We start from the raw sequence: 21,242 nt of genomic DNA on the forward strand, positions 1-21,242 counted from the left end.
CTCTATATCTATAAAGGACCAAAAATCCGTTGTTTACGTATCATTGGGAAGTGCATTAACATAAATACGACAGTAAGAAGCGGCAATAAAAAAGTGTGTAAACTATAAAAACGAGTCAAAGTGAATTGTCCCACACTAGCACTTCCGTGCAATAATTCTACCAAAGGTGATCCTATTACTGGAATAGCGTCAGGTACACCTGTTACAATTTTCACTACCCAATAACCAATTTGGTCCTAGAGTAAAGAATAACCAGTTACACCAAATGATGGAGTCAATATAGCCAAAACCACACCTGCAACCCAAGTTAATTCGCGCGGTTTTTTAAATCCACCGGTGAGATATACACGAAATACAGAGAAGGATCCCTTAGGAACCACCATTTATTGCGAGAACCGGCGAAAATCAAGTGTGAACACAACCAAAAAATACCTAAAAAATCTAAAAAACACCCAATATATATATATATATATATATATATATATATATATATATATATATATATATATATATATATATATATTACTTTTTTTTTTGAAAAATCGATATATTTCGTCACTAATAAAAAAAATTCAAAAAAAAATCGAGTAACAGTTATCCATGCACATGTGCTTTTATATCATTTCTTTGATAAATTCCGTAATTCATTACAAATAGCTGACAATTGCACTTTCATTTACACTACCATTCATAATACACTACTTTTTACATTAACAATAATAGAAATGCACATGTTCATCTATATGTATGAACTTGTTATAACATTAACAACACTAGAAATGCACATGTGCATATATATATATATATATATCATACCATCCATACTACAGTACCATTACCTCCTACCATCCGTAATACAATACCATTGATTTTTACCATCCATAATACAATATTATTACCAATATTTCACTTTATTATATGTACATCAACACCCTTTATACCATCCAAACAACATATTACATCATAAAGTGACAAATATAATCAAACCATCAACCACTAGATATAACTAACCAAAACACATGTATATGGGCCTACTTCATCATTTAAAAACACAAACTTTTTGTACCAAAACATCTTATTTCATGTTGATACATATAGATGCACATTTGCATTTCTAATATTGGTAATGTAAAACGTAGTGTATTTACATATGGAAGTGTAAATGAAAGTGCATTTTTCTACTACTAATAATATATTTTTGAATTTGTCCAAGAACTGATACATATGCATATGTGCATCCATAACTGTTAATCGAAAAAAAAACATTTTTTTTTTGTTACAAAATATATTGATTTTTATTATACAAAAATTAAAAAAAATTGTGGGTATTTTAGATTTTTTTTAGGTATTTTATTTTGTGTTCACAATACATTGGATTTTGAGGTTCTCACAACAAGGGTGGTTCTCAAATGAAACTTACCCTGTATATATATAGGAGAAGGACCCGTTAGGAACCACCCTTTATTGCGAGAACCGCGAGAACCAATGTGAATACAACCAAAAATACCTAAAAATAGCTAAAAAAACACACAAAATTTGTTTTTAATATTTTTTATAAAAAAATCGCTACTTTTAGTAGCAAAAAAATTTGTAAAATTAAAAAAAAACAATTTTTCTTTGCTACTAAAAGGAGGGGGGTTTAAGTTTTTTTTTTTTTTTTTTTTTTTTTTTGGGGGGGGGGGGGTTAGCTTTTTTCTAGGTTTTTTTAGCTATTTTAGGTTGTGTTCACATTGGTTCTCGCGGTTTTCGCAATAAAGGTGGTTCTCGCATGAACCTTGCCCTATATATATAGGGACAGTTATCTTGAGAACGCTAAATATTACGAGAACCGTGAGAACGAATGAGAAAACCAATGAAATACAATTTTTTTAAAACAAACCTGTAATTAAAATACAACATTAAAAAGGGAATTTACTTTTTAAATAACTCATCTTTTCTTTCAAAATCACTCTTAATAAGTGTTTTACACATATGTAAATACACCAAACTTACACATGTGTAAATGGCAAACTTAAACATGTAGAAATTTTCTTTATTTACGAATACATGTAAATTTCAACGTGTAAATTTAATAATATTGTATTCGGATAATAATGATAAGTCTAAAAAGAAATTTTGAATTTTATTGTTTTTGACCAAGTTCTCTTGGTTTTTTCATTCGTTATCACGCTTCTCACAATATTTAACGTTCTCATTTAAGCCCTCCTATATATATACATATAGGGTTTTGTTCATTTCAGAACTCTAAATAACTACATAACTTCTAATAAACAATCATTAAATATATATATATATATATATATATATATATATATATATATATATATATATATATATATATATATATATATATATATATATATATTGTGTGAGGTTCATTGGGGAACACTAAAAAAGTGGGGAACCGATTCAAACGAACTCCGATTGGACTCATTCCAGCGTCGTTGGAACCGGCACATCGAACCCTAACTAGGATCTCTTAACCCTAAACCCGAAATCATAACCGCTAAACCCTAAATATATTAGGGTTTGGTTTTTAGGGTTTAGCTTTAGGGTTTAGGGTTTAGCTTTAGGATTTAGAATTTAGCTTTAGGGTTTTGCTTTAGGTTTAGCCTTTAGGGTTTAGCTTTAAGGGTTTATAGTTTAGATTTTACTGTTTAGCTTAGGTTTTAGCTTTATTTTTTAGCTTTAGGGTTTAGAGTTTAGGAGTTAGGATTTAGGGTTTAGGGTTAAGAGATCTTAGTTAGTGTTCAACGAGTCAGTTCCAAAACCGCTGGAAGAGTCCAATTGGAGTTCGTTTGAATCGGTTCCCCGCTGTTCCCCACTTTTTTAGTGTTCCCCAATGAACCTTCCCATATATATATATAGAGAGGGCGGTTAACATACCATTACACTAATCGTACATTACATACGCGGCTAACCCTAGCCGTCAGATTAGTGCGTGATTAAAACTGATGCGACACGGTGGCAGGATCGTAGTCATTATCTGCCAACGGTTAAAATCATCCATTACAATATCAAGTTCCCGGCTTCATTCTTCTTTCCAAAAATAAAAAATCCCACAATTTATCCCAAAATCTCGCAGCAGTTTCATAGTCGACTCACCAAACGCAAATGACGATTACGAAATTTGGAGGTAATCAGTTCGTCGTTTTTTGATTGATCCTGTAGTTTTTTTTCCGACAACGAACCACTGATTACATTATCATCAATTCCAGCTATAAGGGAGAGAAGGAGCAAAAAGAGAAACGCGGGGGTTCAATCGAATCACACAATTCCAGGTTCAAATTGGCCATTGTTCGGTCAATTTCATCGATTTTTGTGTTCAAATTCATATTTGATTTTGAAAATTTTCATCAAAATGACGACAGACCGTAGAACAGAGATGCAGGAACATGACAGAGGATGCAAGAAGTAATGCCGCATGTTAATGGAAAAATCCCGCATGTTAAAAAATAATCCCGCATGTTTAAAGGAAAAATCCCGCATGTTAAAAAACAAAGGTTTGCTACGAACTATAACATGCAGCATTCTATATAAAACTATATCATACGAGTCTGTATGCTCTGTTTCACAAATGCCGCAAATTCAGAAATCCCGCATGCCCAAACAATAACATGCGGCATTTAAAAATAAAATAAAAACTTGATGTTGTGTTACCCAACATACAAAATTGGTTTATTCAAAAAAAAAAAAAAAAAAAGAAAGGAAACAGAGCACTATGAATAAAAATAAAACAGAGCATCATGAATAAATTGGTTTATTAATAAAAGAAATTACGCATTGTTTTGGTCAAAAATCAAGCTAAGATAATGCAACCAAATCTTTAGATGTGAGGTGTGATGCTTGAATCAATGAACAATACTAAGGATCACCCAGAAATGTAATGAACAAGTGACACAATGATTTATACGAGGAAAAAGCCCTTGATCAAGAGTTGATCTCCGGCATAAAAAACCCCGGGTGATGGAAACTACCGAACACCAACTTAAACTAAATAAAATGTGTGTTACAACTTCGGATGATAGCGAGCTAGTTACAAGGATCACTAGAGTGAAATGTGTAACAATGATGTGTAATCGCTGAGCAAAGTGTTGTAAACTGATGAGAGCAGTAGGAGTGTGTGTGTTTAGCCAAAAATAGCCAAGTGTTCTAATCTAGCTCGCTATCCCCACGATATCCATAACGTTCACCATGGTCAAGCACGTGCGGAATAAAAGAGAATAAGCTCCAGGAATATCGCCATGACTAAGTCCAAGCATGTACTCCTGCAAAACAATTCCATATTCAAAGTAGACATTCGTTAGTGTAAGGATCATTATAATGATCTTGGATCCTAAACCTACAATACTCTCTGAGGATCACTAATTCAGACAGAATTAAGGATCCGTAATCCCGATAGCAATTGAGGATCACTGATGTTAGGGCTGGATTTTTATGACCTATGATCCTTACTTGGTATCCTAACAAGTGATCCTTGTTTCTTTGGCAGAGAGTGATCCTCAGAAGAGCTCCAGGATCAGGATCATGGATCATCCTAAGGATCCTCATACTAACGATTGTTCTCTTTGGATTTAATGTTGTTTTGCAGGAATTACGAGTTGGACCTGGTCTTAGAAACGTAAAGAAGGAATCTGTCACGCTAATTTCGCACATGCATAATCAAAGATGGACGTTATAGAGAATATGGAAACTCAGCACAATTCAAGGGCAATCAATTAGGCTAAATTTACTTCTATTTCTAAAGGGGTAACGAGCTAGTAGTCAGGTGATTTGCCTAAAATACAACCACACACACTTGTATAAATTGCACCCTTAAGCATTCGGAAGACACAACATATTTCTCACACGCTTTAGCATACGATACTATAGTGATCCTTGTACCTAGCTCGTTACCATCCAAAGTTGTAAACATTGTTTGTTATATTGAAGTTTGGTGATCGGTAGTTTCCATCACCCGAGGTTTTTTATACCGGAGATCATTCATTGATCAAGGGCTTTTTCCTCGTATAAATCTTTGTGTCACTTGTGCAATCTACATTTAAGTGATCCTTTACTTTGTTCATCATACCAAGCATCATTCCCCGTTTACAAAGAGTTTGGTTGCATTATCCTTGAGTGATTTTTGACCAAAACAGTTTGGCGCCCACCGTGGGGCAATTGGTGCTTCATTCATAAGAAAAATTTTTCTGTTGGTGATCATTTCGAAGCATTGCATGGCTTCATCGTTGAAGAATACCTCCACAGCGATGTCTGCATTCAACTCATCTCAGGGCACTCTACCTTTGCCTCCACCACCAGCAGGATCTCATAAAAATGCTTAAAAGAGACCAACTCCTACTTTCTCTAAACCTTCATCTTCTTCTGCTTTAACTTCTTCTGAGTACTAGTGATATGTTTACTTTGATTTTGCAGATGAGGGATCGTATGCAGCGGCAGGATGAAACTAATGACAGGATCCTCAAGGAAATCGGAGATCTCAAAAGGCAAAAGAAAACGGCGGAGGATCACTCCCCACTGATGCCCAAATCTTTGAATTTTGATACTCCGATGATTACCTCTCAGCCATCAGAGGTCCAACATGTAGGTGGACCAAAAGGAGTGCACCTCGGCTCAGCAATAGTGACTCAGGCATCAGGCTCATATTTCCAACCGGCAGGATCCTATCCTCTGCATATGGGATCCTTTGTGAGTTCAGGAGCCTACTCAGGAGCGTCCCAGGTTCAAGGATCCTCCCAGGTTCAAGGATTCTCCTTCGTTCCAGGATCATCTCAGGGATCCCTCCAGATGCCAGGATCCTTGAAGAGTTTGCAAACGGGAAGTCCAGATGTCCATCAAGGAGATTTTATTCCAATGCAGACCATTGCTTCCACTGGTCCCTCCATCATCCCAGAATCCCAGCAATATGGTTTCACATCCAATGTTCCTAACTTGAACCCGATGGGAGGTAATACTTTTAATAATTCTCTTACCACTAACCATGGATTCATGCAGGATACAGGTATCAACCATGCGATGGCCAGAGAACTGCAGAAACTGAGGGATATGATATCAAGTGTTCCAGGGGTAGTCAAACCTATTCCGGAGATTGCAGATGGAAGCCATAAGGTATCTCGTTTTGCACCACCAATTTGTGATGCTGAGATACCCAAAAGATTCCATATCCCTACTGTTAGGGCTGGATTTTTATGACATATGATCCTTACATGTGATCCTAACCAGTGATCCTTATTTCTTTGGCAGATAGTGATCCTCAGAAGAGTTCCAGGATCAGGATCACGGACCATTATAGGGATCCTCATGCTAACAGTTGTTTTCATTAAATTTAATGTTATCTTGCAGGAATGTCTAGCAGGATCCGCTCTTAGCAACGTAAACAAGGGACGCGTCTTTACAACTTTGGCATATGCTTAATCAGAGATGAACGTTGTAAAGGATATGGAAACTCAGCATGATTTAAGGGCGATAATTTAGGCTAGATTTACTTTTATTTCTAAAGGGGTAATGAGCTGATAGTTAGTCTATTTACCTAAAATAGGGCCACTCACACTTGTATATATAGCACTCTTCCACATTCGGAAGACACACAACACATTTCTCACACGCTTAGACACTCGATACTATAGTGATCCTTGTACTCAGCTCATTACCATCCGAAGTTGTAACCATTATTTGTTATATTGAAGTTTGGTGATCGGTAGTTGCCATCACCCGAGGTTTTTTATGCCGGAGATCATTCATTGATCAAGGGCTTTTTCCTCGTATAAATCCTTGTGTCACTTGCATATTTCATACCAAAGTGATCCTTTACTTTTTCATCAAACCAAGCATCATTCCCCGTTTACATAAAGTTTGGTTGTATTATCCTTGTGTGATTTTTGGCCAAAACAGTTTGGCGCCCACCGTGGGGCAATTGGTGCTTCATTCATAAGAAAACTTTATGTTAGTGATCATTTCGAAGAGCTACATGGCTTCATCATTGAAGAGTACATCCGCAGCAATGTCTGCAGTCACTTCGTCTCAGAACACTCTGCCTTTGCCTCCACCACCGGCGGGATCTCAGAGAAATGCTGAGAAGAGACCAACTCCTACTTTCTCTAAACCTCCATCTTCTTCTGCTTTAAATTCTTCTGCTCCCAGTACTAGTGATGTATTTACTTTGATTTTGCAGATGAAGGATCGTATGCAGCGACAGGATGAAACTAATGACAGGATCCTCAGGGAAATCGGAGATCTCAAAAGACAAAAGAAAGCGGCAGAGGATCATTCCCCACTGATGCCCAAAGCTTTGAATTTTGATACTCCGATGATCACTTCTCAGCCATCAGGAGTCCCAGACGTTCAAATTGTGGGAGGATCAAAAGGATTGCACCTCGGATCGGCAATAATGACTCAGGCATCAGGCTCACATTTCCAGACGGCAGGATCCTATCCTCAGCATATGGGATCCTTCGTGAATTCAGGAGCCTATCCAGGAGCACAGCAATTTCAAGGATCCTACTTTGTTCCAGGATCATTCCAGGTTCAAGGATCCTCCTTTGTTCCAGGATCATCCCAGGTTCAAGGATCCTTCTTTGTTCCAGGATCATCCCAGGTTCAAGGGTCCTCCTTTGTTCCGGGATCGTCTCAGATACCGGGATCCTCCCAGATGCCAGGGTCCCTAAAGTGTTTGCAAACAGGAAGTCTAGATGTCCATCAAGGAGATTTCATTCCAATGCAAACCATTGCTTCCACTGGTCCCTCCATCATCCCAGAATCCCAGCAATATGGATTCACATCCAGTGTTCCTAACTTGAACCCAATGGGAGGTAACGCCTTAAATAATTATCTTACCACTAACCATGGATTCGTGCAGGATACAGGTATCTAACCATTTTGTCCGCATGATCCTTATCGACGGAGGGAGTTCAGTAAACATTATCCAGCTCGATGTTCTAAAGAAGATGGGTATCCTAGAATCAGACATCACACCAAGATCCTCCGTGCTTGTGGGATTCAGTGGAGAAACTAAGAAAACCCTGGGGGACATCAAACTCCCAATCTACGTGGAAGGATTACATAATTATCAAAAATTTTGTGTTATCGATTGTTTGTCTTGTTGTAATGTTATCCTTGGCAGGCCCTGGATACATGATATGAAAGTTGTCCCATCCACCTACCATCAATGTGTAAAGCTCCCTAGCCCATGGGGAATAATCAAGATCGACAGTGATTAGCAGGAGGCTAAGGATTGTTATACCTCATCCATGAAACCAGCCTCGAAGCCAAGGGAGCAATAGCAATTACAGTATCCTCCAAGAAATGTCTTGGAGGCAAGGGAACAGGATGTGGACGAAATCCTTTTGGATCTTAATGATCCTGAATCAAAAATCTATATCGGATCAGGGATCCTTGGCAAGATGAAAGAAGACATAATATCCTTCCTCAAAAGAAGAAAATCTACCTTTGCATGGAAACATGAAGATATGACAGGTATATCCAAGGATATTATAACTCATAAACTTGGCGTTGACAAGACAATCAAACCAATCCATCAAAAAAGGAGGAAGTTTGCACCAGAAAGGAATGCCATTATCCAGGAAGAGGTAGAAAGACTACTTCGAGCAGGTATGATCAGAGAGGTAAAATATCCAAAATGGTTAGCCAATGTGGTTGTTGTCCAAAAGAAAAACGGAAAGTGGAGGGTATGTGTCGATTTCACTGATCTGAATAAGGCATGTCCCAAGGATCCTTTCCCATTACCCCACATTGACTCCATGGTGGATGCAATGGTGGGGCATGAACTGTTAACCTTTATGGATGCATCATCTGGATTCCAACAAATTCAGATGGAGCCATCTGACCAAGAGGATACGGCTTTTATGACCCCAACCGGTTTATATTGTTATATTGCCATGCCTTTTGGACTAAGAAATGCAAGTGCAACATATCAAAGGCTGGTGAATATGATGTTCAAAGATCAAATTGGACAGACTACGGAAGTGTACATAGATGATATGGTAGTAAAGTCAAAGAAAGCTGAGGATCACCTAAGGGACTTGGAGGAAGCATTTGATATCCTCGATAATTATAACATGAAGCTTAATCCTTCAAAATGTCACTTTGGTTTTAAAGCAGGAAAATTTCTAGGATATATGGTAACTCAGAGGGGCATTGAAGCAAGCCCGGAACAAATTAAAGCATTAGTGAATATTAAATCCCCTGCTAACGCTAAGGATGTGCAAAGGCTAACAGGCAGGATAGCAGCTCTAAACAGGTTCATATCAAAACCTCAGAAAGATGTAAAGAATTTTATGATATCCTAAGGAAAAACAAGAAATTTGAATGGACTGAAAAGCACGAGAATGCTTTACAAGCCCTCAAAGAATATATGTCCTCAGCTCCAACATTAATGAAACCCGGAAAAGGAGATGTGTTATCCTTATACCTGGCGGTATCCTCAACAGCTGTAAGTGCAGTCCTTGTTAAGGATCACGAAGGTACACAATATCCTATCTACTATGTAAGTAAGAGTTTACTTGATGCCGAATCCAGGTACTCACACCTTGAAAAACTTATTCTTGCATTAATTATGGCATCTACTAAGCTAAGACATTATTTTGAAACCCATACTATTGTTGTTAGAACTAATTTTCCAATCAAGAATATCCTCAGGAAACCAGAGATGTCCGGAAGGATGGCTAAATGGGTAGTAAAACTTAGTGCCCATGATATAAGATATGAACCTAGAACAGCCATTAAATCTCAAGCACTAGCCGACTATGTGGCTGATTTCAGTAGTGATCTACAAAAGGAAGCAGAATTGGAGGTCCAGCAGCTGGATGAGACCAAGGATCCTTGGATACTACACACTGATGGATCCTCAGATGTCAAGGGGCACAGGACTCGGCATACTACTAAAATCGCCATAGGGGGACATAATACCCCACTCCATAGCTTGTGAGTTCCAAGCAACTAACAACGAGGCTGAGTATGAAGCCTTGATTGCTGGTTTGCAAATTGCTAAGCATATGGGGGTCAGGTATCTTGAAGTATACGTAGATTCATTTTTGATCACTAATCACTTTAATGGATCTTATGCTGTTAAAGGTGAAAAACTAACCAAATATTTAGAGATAGTCAAAGAATTGACACTCTCCTTTGTTTCTTTCAGTTTAACACAGGTACCAAGGGAGGAAAATACAGAAGCTGATGCATTGGCCAATCTAGGATCATCCTTGAAGATCCCAGAGGATATAAGTATCCCCATCATCCATATCCTGCAATGATCCCTAGTGAGGAAACTCAATCTTATTCAGGATCATGGATCTCACCAATCATGAGATACTTACAACACGGGGAGATTCCTATGGGAGAAAATCCTAGGGCTTTCAGGATTAAGGTATCTCAATTCACAATCTTAAATAATGTGTTATATAAGCGATCTCTTGCAGGACCATATTTAAGATGTATCGAGGATCCTGAAATTCAAGAAGTGTTAAGAGACTTCCATGAAGGAGATTGTGGAAACCACACTGGGGGCAGGGCATTGTTCTCAAGGATCCTTAGAACAGGATACTACTGGCCAACTATGAAAAGGGATGCTGTGGAATATGCTAAGAAATGTGATCCTTGTCAAAGACACAACAATATCCTTCATCAGCCAGCGGAATTTCTACATCCTATACCATCCTCTTGGCCATTCATGAGATGGGGGATGGATATAGTTGGCAAGCTCCCTAAAGCACCTGGTGGAAAAGTATTTATGCTTGCCATGACTGACTACTTCTCCAAATGGATAGAAGCTGAAGCTTTTGCTCAAGTCAGAGAAAAGGAAGTTATATCCTTTATTAAGAGAAACATTATTACCGGATTTGGTATTCCTTCTGAAATTGTATGTGATAATGGTTCCCAATTTATTGGGAGCAGGACTACTAACTTTTGTGACAGTTGGGGGATTAAGATGATAACATCAACACTAGTCCACCCACAAGCCAATGGCCAAGCAGAATCATCCAACAAGATCATCATCAACAATCTAAAGAAGAAGCTAGGATCCAAGAAGGGGAAATGGGCAGAGGAATTGCCTTATGTGCTATGGGCTGATAGGACAACTCCCAAGAATGCCACTGGTCAAACACCCTTCTCTTTAGTATTTGGGGCAGAAGCAGTGATCCCAACAGAAATGGTGGTTCCAACTGCTAGAACAAGTACTCGTGATCCTGAAGAGAATAATGCAAACCTAGTTCAAGATTTGGATACTATTGAAGAAATCAGGGATCTGGCTAGGATAAGGATGGCTAGCTACCAACAAAGAATGGCTGGTGCTTACAACAAAAATGTCAGAATAAGGAAATTCCAAGTGGGGGATATGGTATTGAGAAAAGCATTCCAAAATACCATCAATCCTGCTGACGGGAAATTAGCACCAAAGTGGGAAGGTCCTTACTTGATTGAAGCTGAAGCAGGAAAAGGGGCATATAGATTGCTAACCATGGAAGGAAATTTGTTACCTAGAGCCTGGAATGCTGTTCACTTAAAGAAATATTTCATGTGAACAGGATCCTCCTGGCACATATGATCCCTACATTAAAAGCATCCTCGAAGGATCCCGATAATGTCAATGATCCTTACTCTGGTAAAATCCTAATCCTAAACAATTTCATTTTCTTATTTTTACCTAAGGATAAGGATCATGCATCCTTCATCCTCTTCTCACGAGAATTTAAGTTCTGATAGTCCAGGTACCCTCAGCATATCATTAAGAATCTTCAAAAGCGTCTCAGATCCTTGGGTTCAACCCCAGTTATCCTTGGGCTTGTCCCCAGTTTTCACCTGTAGCGCACGATGATCCTGGTATAGTTCACGTCTTTGGGACCAGCACCCACTTTAGGGGCTGACAACCTCATCGTACTGGCTATATCTAGGATCCTACGTATAATGGTAGACGTACCATACATCCGTTCCTAAGGTTTCTAACGTTTTCACGTTAGCTAAGGTTTTGACATTTTCATGTCACCAAGTTTGGATAGTCGCCAGTAAGGGCCATACTCCAGTTTACATACGATCCTTGGGCTTGTCCCCAGTTATCCTTTGGGCTTGTCCCCGGTGATCCTTTGGGTTGTCCCCAGTGATCCTTTGGGCTCGTCCCAGTTATCCTTTGGGCTTGTCCCCAGTTACTAACTTATCTTTTATATTGGCTTAGTCCCAAGTTATGTTCTATTTTTCAGGTTTTCGAAGATTAAACTCTTAAGGATCCTTAATCCTTGTTATCCTTTAAAATTTCACTTACGATTACCCTGATTAAAGGTTAGGATCCTAACTTGGATTCTCAGGTATGATCCTTGACTGTTTTGATTACACTTATTATTCTGAATAACCCTTGCACTCTGACAACTGATCCTATGATCCTTGAAACAAACTACTTTAAATTTTTTTCGGTCATAGGATATTTGATCCTGGATCATATCCTAAAATTCTTGAACATGATTTGCTTAACTTTTCTTACTCAAATGAATATGTTTCTAAACAATTGGAGAATAAGAGGATAAACAAAGGATAACAACACGAGATAAGCCAAAAAGATTAGAGTCATTTTATTAACAAAGGATTTTAAACCCTTTCAAAAGTTGTCAAAATTGCCAACCCACGTTTCTACCAGCAAAACGTGGCCCGTCCACATGGGTTGGCAAAGGGTGTCGATTGTTTATGCGGTCATAGCAGGTGCAGGAAATTAAAAGCGGCAGGATCACAAAGGCTTCATCCCCCAAACAAAGGATCCCTCCACCATTTGCAATCCTACCTATTGTCCAAAGGATCCAGGATCCTCAATCCTAAAACTATTGTTTAAGTTACAGACCATCATTGTTTAAAACATCACAACCACAAAAAACCACTACCAAATTTAAAAAAATTGGGCTCCGGCCAAGTCTCGAAATTTCCATCATCGCCCAATCCTGCAGCTCAAACCTTCGCTGCACCATCACCACCAGCTCCACTTGCTTCTCCCTGATCCTTGCCAGCATCACCACCTTCAAGCATTGGGATCTCCTCAGCATCATCATCATCCTCCAACTCTGCTAGCCTTGCCTTCCAACCCTCCACGTCCCACGTGCTCTTGTCGAAGGCAGGATCCTGAGCCTCCGTAGCCATCTGCAATTGGATCTTGTACATGGTTATCGCAGCAGAGACCTTGGCATCCTGGGTGATGTCATGCTTCTCGTAGTCAAAGTTGATCAGTGCTTTGACAGCTTCATCCTTGGTAGCCCGGAGCTCCTTCTCAAGATCAGCAATCTTGAGATCCTTCAGCACACCAATCTGTTGGAGGTCAGCAATTTGGCGATCTTGATCCTCGACGTGGCCAACATAAGTCTCTATTTCAGCAAATTTCTACAAGGAAAACAAGGCATAACATCAGAAACAAGTGATCCTCAAAACCGTTTGGATAACAAACAGGGGCAATGATCCTAACCTCGTTGAAGTAATCAAGAAACTGTTGGCGGAGCAGGGGGAATCCTTGAAGATCCTCAGAGGCCTTTCACTTCTTTCCTTTACCCCTAATAGGTGCTTTAGGGGCCGAAGCAGTTGGACTAGCAGCAGGAGTCTTCTTCCTTGCAGATTTGACATTAGCAAGATCATCAATACCAAACTTTGAGGCAGACTTAGCAGATTTCCCGGCGCCTACACAACAAAAATAAGATAAGTATTCTAACTAATTTAGAAATCTTACATAGAACTACTTTTTAAATGAGGATACTTACTTGACATTGTGGCAGATGCGGAGGATACTTCCTGTGAATCTTGGGTGGCAACTTGAAAACTTTTGGTCTCGGGATCAAGCTTCTTAAAGGCTAAAACTCTCTCTTTTGCAGCAGGAGTCAACTTGAGATGAGCAACGGATATAGCTGCACAAAAAACAAAGAAAATATTAAGTGATCCTCATCCTAAGGAACAAATCTGATGGTGATCCTTCCAGGATCCTCTATCCTACCATGAGTAGCCCACTCCTTGGGCAGATCCTTCCCATCAGGGATAGTATCCCTCCTAACAAAGAAGAATCGTCGCTTCCAATTCGTGTCATTCTTGGTGACCTTGAGAACAGGGTGATCCTCTCCGGCTTTCCGTTTAAACAAATATCGGCAGGATCCAAACGTTGTGAGATCATACATCTCAGCCAGCTCCGCCATTCCTAAGTCAATCCCTTCCTGCTCAATGATCCTTTAAAGGGTATATAAAACCCTCCAGATCATTGGCATGGCCTGGATGTAGGAGATGCCGGTGAGGGAAAAGAAGGAGTGGGTAAATTGAGGGAAAGGATACGAATACCCTATCAAGAACGGAGTAACAGGAAAAGCTACCCAAGCATCAGAGACAAAGTCACTTAAAGCGGTGGGAGTGAAAGATTTGAAGATGGCGTTCGCCGGAAAACAGTGACGAATTCTGTCAATCTGAGCATCGGAGAAACAACACCTCTCATTGGGAGAATCCTTGGTGATCCCTTGACCCTTCAAGGGGCTATTCTTCTTAGGATCCTTATGAGGGGAGTTTCGGAGCAGCATATTTGCAGAATGTTGAAGAGAAATAGAAAAACAGAGAAACAGGGTAAGAGAAGGAGGAAAGAAGAAGAGAGATACCTGATCGATCTTCGAACGAGATTATAAAGGGAGTTTCTCTTGGATTTAAATGCAAATTGATCCTATCTCTATCTCCTATTTATAATGATGATCTGCAGGGCTGTCACTTCTGTGACGTAAAAATTACAACGGCTAGTCCGACTTCAACGGCTAGTTATCCGATCAGCTTGTTGCAGATAAGATCAAGCAAAATATAACTCGTTTATTTACAATATTACTCCTTATATTTTGGGGGCAATTGTTAGGGCTGGATTTTTATGACATATGATCCTTACATGTGATCCTAACCAGTGATCCTTATTTCTTTGGCAGATAGGGATCCTCAGAAGAGTTCCAGGATCAGGATCACGGACCATCATAGGGATCCTCATGCTAACAGTTGTTTTCATTAAATTTAATGTTATCTTGCAGGAATGTCTAGCAGGATCCACTCTTAGCAACGTAAACAAGGGACGCGTCTTTATAACTTTGGCATATGCTTAATCAGAGATGAACGTTGTAAAGGATATGGAAACTCAGCATGATTTAAGGGCGATAATTTAGGCTAGATTTACTTTTATTCCTAAAGGGGTAATGAGCTGATAGTTAGTCTATTTACCTAAAATAGGGCCACTCACACTTGTATATATAGCACTCTTCCACATTCGGAAGACACACAACACATTTCTCACACGCTTAGACACTCGATACTATAGTGATCCTTGTACTCAGCTCATTACCATCCGAAGTTGTAACCATTATTTGTTATATTGAAGTTTGGTGATCGGTAGTTGCCATCACCCGAGGTTTTTTATGCCGGAGATCATTCATTGATCAAGGGCTTTTTCCTCGTATAAATCCTTGTGTCACTTGCATATTTCATACCAAAGTGATCCTTTACTTTTTCATCAAACCAAGCATCATTCCCCGTTTACATAAAGTTTGGTTGTATTATCCTTGTGTGATTTTTGACCAAAACACCTACTATGAAGCTGTATGATGGTACAACGGATCCTGAGGAACACATAGCACAACACAGGGAGAGGGTGGAGATCAATCCAATTCCATAAAAGTTAAAGGAAGCATGCCTATGCAAGGGATTTGGATCCACTCTTACTGGATCAACTCTTAAATGGCTGCTAAGTCTTCCCCCTTACTTTATTACTTCGTTTGCTAATTTAGTTAACTTATTCAATAATCAATTTTCTTGTAGCAGAAAATTTGAGCGATTGACTAGTGATTTATATAGGGTAACTCAGGGTCATAATGAATCATTAAGGGATTATATAACCAAATTTAGTAAAGAATCCTTGGACATTCCCAACTTGGATATGGCCACACCTGTTGAGGCCTTCAAAATGGGATTACTTAGGGATTCATTGTTCTATGATGATCTTGTTATGACACCATGCAGGAACCTAGACGAAGTAAGAACTCGAGCACTTAGGTTCATCCGGCTAGAGGATGACAAAAGGATCCAGGAGAGATAAGCAAGATCCTCAAAACAAGAAAAGCAAGGATCCTCTTTCAAAAGCAACAAATTCAAAACCTACAATAGAACTGACAACCAGAACGTGCATGCTGTTTACCAAGAAGAGGATGATGAGGATTATCCTCCGATTTCTGAATACTGTTTTTCCGTTGATAATCATGAACTGATCCTTGCAATGCAGAATCTAGGGGAAAAAGCCAGATGGCCCAGAAAAAATGACAAACCAGCCGGAGCTAAAGACAAATCAAAGTGGTGTGTATACCACGAGGATTTTGGGCATTTAACTGAAGAATGCATCGCATTAAGAAAGGAAATTGGATATCTGCTGAGCAAGGGGCATTTAAAAGAGTTGTTGGGAAGAAAAAAGCAAAGGACTTAGGATCCTGAAAGGATCCCTGAAAAAGCTCCAGCCCCTCCGGCAAATGCACAAGTGATCAACTTTATTTCTGGAGGATCAGACATCTGTGGTACATCCTTCTCAGCAGCTAAAAGGCGTGCAAAGGAAGCTAAAATGGATAACGGAGAAAGACCTATTCGAACATCAAGTGTCTCGGAAGGAAAAATGATAACATTTGATGAGGACGATCGCGTAGACATCCAGGATCCTCATCATGATAGTTTAGTTATTACTCTCTTTATTTCTAACCATTTTGTCCGCAGGATCCTTATTGACGGAGGAAGCTCGGTAAACATTATCCAGCTCGATGTTTTGAAGAAGATGGGTATCCCTGAATCAGATATCACTCCAAGATCCTCCGTGCTTGTGGGATTCAGTGGCGAAACTAAGAAAACCCTGGGGGACATCAAACTCCCAATCTATGTGGAAGGATTACAAAATTATCAAAAATTTTGTGTTATTGACTGTTTGTCTTATTGTAATGTTATCCTTGGCAGGCCCTGGATACACGATATGAAGGCTGTCCCATCCACCTACCATCAATGTGTGAAGCTCCCTAGCCCATGGGGGATAATCAAGATCGACAGTGATCAACAGGCGGCTAAGGATTGTTACACCTCATCAATGAAACCAGCCTCGAAGTCAAGGGAGCAATAGCAATTACAGTATCCTCCAAGGAATGTCTTGGAGGCAAGAGAGCAGGATGTAGACGAAATCCTCTTGGATCCTGATGATCCTGAATCCAAAATCTATATCGGATCAGGGATCCTTGGCAAAATGAAAGAAGACATAGTATCCTTCCTCAAAAGAAGAAAATCTACCTTTGCATGGAAACATGAGAATATGACAGGTATATCTAAGGATATTATCACTCATAAACTTGGCATTGACAGGTCAATCAAACCAATCCATCAAAAAAGGAGGAAGTTTGCACCAGAAAGAAATGCCATTATCCAGGAAGAGGTAGAAAGATTACGACGAGCAGGTATGATTAGAGAAGTGAAGTATCCAAAATGGCTGGCCAATGTGGTTGTTGTTCAAAAGAAAAATGGAAAGTGGAGGGTATGTGTCGATTTCACTGATTTGAATAAGGCATGTCCCAAGGATCCTTTCCCATTACCCCACATTAACTCCATAGTGGATGCAACGGCGGGTCATGAACTGTTAACCTTTAGGGATGCATCATCTGGATTCCAACAAATTCAGATGGAACCATCTGACCAAGAGGATACGGCTTTTATGACCTGTTAGGGCTGGATTTTTATGACTTATGATCCTTACATATGATCCTAACCAGTGATCCTTGATTCTATGGCAGATAGTGATCCTCAGAAGAGTTCCAGGATCAGGATCACGGACCATCCTAGGGATCCTCATACTAACAGTTGTTCTCATTGGATTTAATGTTATCTTGCAGGAATGTCTGGTAGGATCCGCTCTTAGCAACGTAATCAAGGAACTCTTCACGACAACTTTGGCATATGCATAATCAAAGATGGACGTTGTGGACGATATGTAAACTCAGCATAATTTAAGGGCGATAATTTAGGCTAGATTTATTTCTATTCCTAAAGGGGTAACGAGCTAATGGTTAGGCTGTTTACCTAAAATACGATCACTCACGCTTGTATAAATAGCACTCTTCCACATTCGGAAGACACAACACGATACTATAGTGAAGTTTGGTGATCGGTAGTTTCCATCACCCGAGGTTTTTTATGCCGGAGATCATTGATCAAGGGCTTTTTCCTCGTATAAATCCTTGTGTCATTTGCATATTTTACTTTGAAGTGATCCTTTACTTTATTCATCAAACCAAGCATCATTCCCCGTTTTCATAGAGTTTGGTTGCATTATCCTTGTGTGATTTTTGACCAAAACAGTTTGGCGCCCACCGTGGGGCAATTGGTGCTTCATTCATAAGAAAATTTTCTGTTGGTGATCATTTCGAAGTGCTACATGGCTTCATCGTTGAAGAATACATCCACAGCGATGTCTACAGTCAACTCGTCTCAAAACACTCCACCTTTGCCTCCACCACCAGCGGGATCTCAGAAAAATGCCGCGAAGAAATCAACTCATGCTTCCTCTAAACCTTCGTCTTCTTCTGTTTTAAATTCTTCTGCTCCCAGTACTAGTGATATATTTACTTTGATTTTGCAGATGAAGGATCGTATGCAGCGGCAGGATGAAACTAATGACAGGATCCTCAAGGAAATCGGAGATCTCAAAAGACAAAAGAAAACGGCAGAGGATCATTCCCCACTGATGCCCAAATCTTTAAATTTTGATACTCCGATGATTACTTCTCAGCCATCAGGGGTCCCAGATGTTTTGGTTAAAATTCACACAAGGATAATGTAACCAAACTCAAAGTAAACGGGGTATGATGCTTGGTTAGTTGGAAAAGTAAAGGATCACTTTAGTATGAAATATGCAAAGACACAATGATTTATACGAGGAAAAAGCCCTTGATCAATGTATGATCTCCGGCATAAAAAACCTCGGGTGATGGCAACTACCGATCACCAACTTCAATATATAAAAAAGTATAGTTACAACTTCGGATGATAATGAGCTGAGTACAAGGATCACTATTGTTTCGAGTGTCTAAGCGTGTGAGAATTGTGTTGTGTGTTCTTCCGAATGGGGAAGAGTGATATATATACAAGTGTAGGTGACCTATTTTAGGTAAAAGACTAATAATCAGCTCATTACCCCTTTAGAAATAAAAGCAAATCTAGCCTAAATTGTCGCCCTTAAATCATGCCATGTTTCCATATCCTTTGCAACGTCCATCTCCGATTAAGCACATGCTATAATTGTAAAGACGCGTCCTTTGATTGTGATGCTAAGAGCGGATCCTGCTAGATGTTCCTGCAAAATAACATTTAATTCAATGAAGGTAACTGTTAGCATGAGGATCCTGGGATAGTCCATGATCCTGATCCTGAAGTCCCGCTGAGGATCACTATCTGCCAAAGAAACAAGGATCACTGGTTAGGATCACGTATGAGGATCATGTATCACTGAAATCCAGCCCTAACAATTGCCCCCAAAATATAAGGAGTTTATTGTAAATAAACAAGTTATATTTTGCTCTGATCTTATCTGCAACGGGCAACTCGGATAACTAGCCGTTATAATCGGACTAGCCGTTGCAACCTTTACGTCACTGAAGTGACATCCCTGCAATATCATGATTATAAATAGGAGATAGGGTTGGGATCAATCTGCATTTAAATTCAAGATATCTTCCCTTTATAATCTCTACCGAAGATCGATCAGGTATTCTCTTCTCTTCTCTTTTCTTTCTTCCTTCTCTTGCTCTGTTTTTCTGCTCCCCTGTTTTTATTCTGCTGTGAGGATGTTGCTCCGAAATTCTCCTCATAAGGATCACAAGAAGAGCAGTCCCCTGAAAAGCCAAGGGATCATTAAAGATTCTCCTACGAAGAGATGCTGTTTCACTGATGCTCATGTTGATAGGATCCGTCATTGTTTTCCGGCGGATGCTATTTTCAAGTCATTCACGTCCACTGCTTTGAGCGACTTTGTTTCCGACACCTGGGTGGCCTGTCCCGCAACTCCGTTTACCATTGGATATTCGTATCCTTTTCCAGCTTTCACCCAATCCTTCTTCTCTTTAACCGGCATATCTTATATCCAAGCTATGCCGATGATCTGGAGGGTCTTGTATACCTTCGAGAGGATCATCGAGCAGGAGGGAATTGATTTGGCGATGGCAGAGCTGGCCGAGCTTTATGATCTTACCACGTTTGGTTCTTACCGATATCTGCTGAAACGGAAAGCTGGGGAGGATCACCCTGTTTTTAAGGTTACCAAAAATGACACAAACTGGAAGCGTCGTTTCTTCTTTGTTAAGAGGGATACCATCCCTGACGGGAAGGATCTGCCCAAGGAGTGGGCTACTCATGGTAGGATAGAGGATCTTGGAAGGATCACCATCAGACTTGACTCTTATGATGAGGATCACTAATGTTTTCTTTGTCTTTTGTGCAGCTATTTCCGTTGCTCATCTTAAATTAACCCCTGCTGCAAGAGAAAGAGTTTTAGCTTTCAAAAAGCTTGATCCTGAGACCAGAAGTTTCCAAGTCACCATCCAAGATTCACAAGAAGTATCCTCCGCATCTGCCACTATGTCAAGTAAGTATCCTTATAAAAAGTAAGTTATATGTAAGATTGTTTAATTAGTAAGGGAACTTATCTTGTTTTGATTGTGTAGGCGCTGGGAAATCTGCTAAGTCTGCCAAGTCTGCCTCCAAGTTCGGGATCGATGATCTTGCCAACGTCAGGTCTTCCAGAAAGAAGACTTCTGTTGCCAGTCCTTCAGCTTCAGCCCCTAAAGCTCCTATTCGGGGTAAGGGAAAGAAGAGGAAGGCTTCGGAGGATCTTCAAGGATTTCCTTTGCTCCGCCAACAGTTTCTTGACTATGTCAACGAGGTAAGGATCATTGTCCCTGTTGGTTATCCTTCTTGAATATCCTGCTTGTGTATTCTGCCTGTATATCCTGCCTCTTTGAGGATCACCTGATCCTGAACTTACCTTTTTTCTCCTTTGCAGAAACTTGCTGAGATTGAGACCTACCTTGGCCATGTCGAGGATCAGGAAAGCCAAATCGCCGACCTCCAACAAATGGGCGTGTTGAAGGATCTCAAGATAGCCGATCTTGAGAAGGAACTCCAGGCTACAAAGGATGAGGCTGCTCAAAGGCTGATCGATATGGATGGCGAGAAGCAGGAGA

This window comes from Helianthus annuus, chromosome 17, assembly GCF_002127325.2.
Source record: "Helianthus annuus cultivar XRQ/B chromosome 17, HanXRQr2.0-SUNRISE, whole genome shotgun sequence".
Classification (NCBI taxonomy): domain Eukaryota; kingdom Viridiplantae; phylum Streptophyta; class Magnoliopsida; order Asterales; family Asteraceae; genus Helianthus; species Helianthus annuus.